The 6,082-nt window shown below is 36.5% G+C and overlaps 1 pseudogene; it reads left to right on the plus strand.

Annotated features, from left to right (window-relative positions):
• Nucleotides 1-479: 479 nt before the first annotated feature.
• Nucleotides 480-6,082, plus strand: part of LOC108527994 (26S proteasome non-ATPase regulatory subunit 14-like) — a 38,059-nt pseudogene continuing 32,456 nt past the window's right edge.

Raw genomic sequence — 6,082 nt, forward strand, 5'->3', positions numbered from 1 at the left:
ATACATATAATAAAGTACCTAAGTATGTACCTATAATCTATCCATTACCCTATTTTCTATGTATTTATGTATCCCTTTATCTATGAAGAGGGACAAAAAAGTAAATCCATTTTATGTAAGTTGGTGTAAGTGATCTTTCAAGGACAGGATACAGAGAGATATATAAAAACAAATAAAATAAGTCCTTCACAGATTTATATGTAAGAATTATACATTAAAAAGGCTTAGAAGTACTCAGAAAAATATGAAGTGCAGGCCAAATCTGAGATGCAGTTGGAACACATTCTGTGCGCTCAGAAGAGGGAGAATTGCAGGCTAAGGAAATCAGGGAAGGCTTGGGAATATGGAACTTAAAAGATGAATAAGGGAGATTACTACTGTTTGCCAGACACTAAGGATGGATATAGATATTTTGTATGACTTATCTCACCAATTTTCACAGCATCACAAGGTGGATAGTACTTGTCATCATTGTAGAGATGAAAAAACTAAGACCAAGCTCACACAGCCACAGCTGCTGTGAAGCAGAGCAGGCACCCTGGACTCACAGTCCTTTATTCTTCACAAGATGCTGCTTCTTCAAGGAAGAACAGAGACCTGGTTGGGGAAACGGCAAACTCAAAGATGTGTCTGGGAAAGGGGGAGGAAAAGACATTTTATTGAAGTCAAAGGCAGGTATGGTATAGTTTTTGCTTTTATATTTATTTTAAAATAAAGGGAAAATAGAAAACGTAATCACTATAGACTATAGCACAATTCAGCATTTTTGAAGTGTTTTGTACATAAACCAATATCTAAAATAGAAGTCTGAAATGTTCTCACCACAGGAAATAATAAATAATTAAAATAATGGATATACTGATTCTCTGAGTTGATCATTTCACAATGTATACATGTATCAAAATATCAACTTGTACCTCACAAATATATGCAATTTTTGTCAATTAAAAATAAAACATTCAAAACGAAGAAAAAAGAATAAGACAAAAGTGATGGAATGTCGCTTTTGAGATGGTTTTATAAAAGAGTGATTTCTGTCTGGAATACTTTCTCTGGTCATCTAACTTGACAGCTCTAATGATGCTAACTGCTATACAGAGAGGCCCACTGGCAAGGATCTGAAGCCAGCCTTTAGTTAACAGTGAAAGAAATAAGGTTCGCAGCCCAGTGGCTCACAAGAAACATCATCAGGCCACATGAGTAAGCCTGAATAAAGTCCTTCCCAAAACAAGCCTTGGGATGAAACTGCAGCCCCTGCTGACACCTTGCTCACAGTTTGTTGGACCCCGAAGCAGAGGCTGACAGCTCAGCTACATCCAGATTCTAGGTATACAGAAAATGTGAGATAATGAATGCTGTTTCAAACCCCTACATTTTAGCAATCATAGCAATAGAACCCTAGCACATCGTGCTATGGGAGTTTAAATATTATTGTCTTTTTTTGTGGGTACACATACATACACACACACACACACACACACACACACACACACACACACAGATATACATACACTTCAGTAATCTCACTACTTTTTTATGATTTGGACAGTCCAATGTACTGTCCAATCTAGGTACATATTTCCAAAATAAGACACATTCTCAGGTGCTAAAATGAGTTGAATACCCTTAGAAATTAAAATGGAGCCCGGATACAAAATAACTCAAATCTCAAAAGCATTAGGCATAAGAGAAGCTTATTAAGTTGTAGTTCTACTAGAAAAAGAAATCCTGAAAATCAGGAAGATAACACTTTTTGTACAATACAGAAAACAATTTTCTACAACATTTGATGCATATTCATAACATATTTTCCTTATTTTTTATTTTATTTTTTTGAGATAGGATCTTACTCTGTTCCCCAGGCTGGAGTGCAGTGTTGCAGTCATGGCTCACTGCAGCTTCAACTACCTGGACTAAAGAGATCCTTCTGCCTTAATCCCTGAGTAGCTGAAACCACAGCTGTCTGCCACTATGCCCATCTTTTTTTTTTTTTTTTTTTTTTTTTTTTTTTTTAATTTGTAGAGGTGAGGTCTTACTATGTTGCCAAGGCTGGTCATGAACCCCTGAGGTCAAGCCATCCTCCCACCTCAGCCTCCCAAAGTCCTGGAATTATAGGCACAAGTCACTGCATCCAGCCATATCTTTTAATGACAACATTGCAGTGCTAATTCAATTTTTCCTGGAATTATTTAATGATATTAATTGTTATTGTCCTCACCTACAGGCAGTGGGAGTATCTAGTTTTCCCTCTCAAAATGCTTAGGGGATAATACTCAGGATCTTTAATTAATGAGATTCAAGGGCCATCAGCTCGGCATCTCTGAAAACACATAAAAACAACAAGAGAAACAAGAGAAAATAGTCAGGCAACACAAAGGAAAACTGAAAGTGTCAGTGAAACTTCTCTAATACAATATACTTTAAAGAAATATGTACTTTAACAATCCTATCTGATTTTTTATTGTTAACTGAACATTCTAAGTTGAAGAAGAGCTGAGAAATGGAACTTTAGCCCAAATAAAGCACGGCTATCTACCCGGTTGATTCAAGGGGCCCAATCTACTGATTTCTTCTCAGAACATGAGGCAGAGGCCATGCAGTGTTCGAGGCGAGAAGTTTCCAACTGTGCAGTAATTGCTAGTAGCAGCACAATAAACAAATATTCTTACCAAAAGCCAGATACACTGAAATTGCTAGAGCCAGGACAGTAAATGCATAGAGAAATGAGTTAAAGAAATTCATTCTAATTGAATGCATTGTACAACTTATCACCACAGACCAAAGTTAATACTTAATATAATTCTCAGAAAGCAGGAGAACATGCAACAATCTGACACGTGCAACTGGATAAACAGCATAAAATTAAATGCAGTGGAACTATAAAGTAATGAGACTGTTGAGGTGTACATGTGTGTATCTTCAAGTGTATGTTTGTATGAAAATGTAGCAGGAATTAGAAATTTAAATGAGTGCTGTTTAAAAAACATGTATAATGCAGTGATATCATACATGTCTTAGTTTAGTCATTATAAGAATTTTTACTTAAAGACCCCCTCAGAGGCAGTTGCTGAGGCATGCCCTAAAATAAAATGTCTACGGGTTCAGGGGTGGGGGCAGGTAACCTAACTAATCTTAGCAGATTGTCTAAAATAAGGAAAAGATGTTGGGGTCAGATAATCTGGAAAGTGAGTACTCCACATATAGAAGACACCTCCACTCTCCACTCAGCCCAGGCTAATTGATGCCATGAGGGCCCTCTATTATCAGACTCTCATGTTTCAAGGGAAGTTAGAAATATTTATTTAGGCCGGGCGCGGTGGCTCAAGCCTGTAATCCCAGCACTTTGGGAGGCCGAGACGGGCGGATCACAAGGTCAGGAGATGAAGACCATCCTGGCTAATAGGGTGAAACCCCGTCTCTACTAAAGAATACAAAAAACTAGCCGGGCAACAAGGCGGGCGCCTGTAGTCCCAGCTACTTGGGAGGCGGAAGGCAGGAGAATGGCCTTATAACCTGGGAGCGGAGGCTTGAAGTGGCTGAGATCCGGCCACCGCACACCAGCCTGGGCGACAGAGCCAGACCCCGTCTCAAAAAAAAAAAAAAAAAAAAAAAAAATTATTTAATGTAAAATTTTCGTGATTTTAGGTTAGCAATTAATCCAAGTATAAAATTATTTTGCAGATTAAAATGCTTAAGGAAAACAAAACACATTTATGGTTTAGATTCAGCCCAAGATGACTGCTGTAGGATCGGTCTACGAATTCCAGTGATAACTCAACACTCAACTCAATACAACTCAACACTGCTTGATTGAAAGCTGTGGCTGGTTGACAAGACAGGAGAAACAGGTGGTGTTTGTAGTGCTACAGAGAATAGCATATGGAAAATAAATGTAGTGGCAGGGAAGAAGGAAATAAGACTGAGGCACATTTTCAAGGCCAGTAATCTACATCTAAGATTAGAGTAATAGCAAAATGTTTTTTTTTGTTGTTGTTGTTTTGCAGAGGAAGATATACGCAATGGAAAATAAATCAAGGATAAGACTAAAGTAATAGAATTAGGTGTAACTATTGTTATTCCTTAGAGTCTTCCAGAGAAAGAGAACCAATAGTGTGTAAGAAATGAGAGAGATTTACTTTAGGGAATTGGTTCATGCAATAATGAGCCTTCAAATTCTGCAGGATAGGGAAGCAGGCTGCAAACCCAGGGAAGAATCAGTGTTGCAGTTCAGGTCCAAAGGTCTTCTTTTGGCAGAGTGTCTTCTTCCTGATGAGATCTGTCTTCATTCTGTTAAGGCCTTCTACTGATGGGATGAGGCCCATGCATATCATAGAGGGTAATCTGCTTTACTCAGTCTATCAATTTAAATGTTAATCTCATCCAAAACCTGTTCATGGAAACATTCAGAATAATGTTCTGGCCACTGTGGTCCAGTTGATTTGACACATAAAACCAACCATCACAACCCCCAAATACAACAAGATCACTGTGTGAAGTTTCCCAAGAGACTACTGGAATAAATAACCTATTCTTCATTCTGTTGTTTGGATAGAAATCTCTAGTGAAATTAAAGTTTGCTTGTTTGCAAGCAACTGCTCCCAAAAGAGGATAAATACTTCTGTGAAATCAAAAGCAAATTATGATTCTATTGTTTTTGTTTTAGAGAATCTTCAAAATATATAAAGATCTTCAAAATGATCCTATTGTTTCTGTTCTAGAGAAATATTGCTTATTTGCAGAATTGTTAATCAAGTAGACAAGAAAGGAAAATTTTAATACCACTCAAAGCATCATAGAATTAAATCATTAAGTAATTTTGTATTGGGGATTTTAGAATTATGTATGGCTATTCATCTTTTTATTTATCTTGTATACAAGATTCGAGCCTGATATTTAAAAGACACAATCAATAAAATATATAAATACTAAAAATATATTCTAGAACAGATACACACATTTCAAACACCAATTTGAACAGAACATGATGAAAGTAAAATGTTGGCATGCAAGTCATGAAGAATCACAGAGCTTTTAAGATATTTTGTTCTAAACTTCCTGGAAGACAGTGCTAGAAAGATAATGTGAAAAAGGTATTTAGTTTCATTGTGGCTAAGGAGGCAGATTGCATGACTCACTAGCTAAACAATTTGTTTGTTTCTAGATAAGAACTGGGTACATAACACATAAACTCCAGGATAATGATAGGTACTAATGCAGGACCTAAGCATTCCTGACTTCCATTTAGTAACTATTTAAGGATCACCATGAACATTTACTTATTTGAAATATTACTCCATTTCTTTGAACATAGAATTTCTTTGTCTCCAGGATATGAATCAAGCCAGCATACAATATCTGATGTTCATGCCTCATAGAAATTCAAACAAATAAGTCTATGAATAAATCTATACAAGTTTATCCATGTTGTAGCATGTACTAGAATTTCATTCCTTTTTAAGGCTAAATAATCTTCTATTGTGTCTAAGATACCACTTTGCTTGTCTATTTAACAGCTGATAGATATTTAGGTTGTTTCCACCTGTGGGCTATTGTGAATAATGATGATGTGAACACTGGTGTACAAGTATCTGTTTGAGTCTTTGTTTTCAATGTTTGGATATACACTGAGAAATGAAATTGCTGGATCATATGATAATCTTATGTTAAAATTTTGAGGAATCACCAAGCTGTTTTTCATAGCAGTTGCACCAGTTTAAATTCCCATGATAAAGAAAACAAGAGGGTCAATTTTTCCAAAATTTTCACTTTCTTTCTTTCTTTTTTTAATAGTAGCTATCCTAATGTTTTCTAAATGATACCTCAGTTTGGTTTTAATTTGCATTTTTTAATGATTCAAGGTATTGAACATCTTTTCTTTTTTTTTTTTATTATACTTTAAGTTCTAGGGTACATGTGCATAACGTGCAGGTTTGTTACATATGTATACTTATGCCATGTTGGTGTGCTGCACCCACCAACTCGTCAGCACCCATCAATTCATCATTTATATCATGTATAACTCCCCAATGCAATCCCTCCCTCCTCCCCCCTCCCATGATAGGCCCCAGTGTGTGATGTTCCC

Source organism: Rhinopithecus bieti, unplaced genomic scaffold (genome assembly GCF_001698545.2).
Source record: "Rhinopithecus bieti isolate Rb0 unplaced genomic scaffold, ASM169854v2 scaffold_4919, whole genome shotgun sequence".
Taxonomy (NCBI): Eukaryota; Metazoa; Chordata; class Mammalia; order Primates; family Cercopithecidae; genus Rhinopithecus; species Rhinopithecus bieti.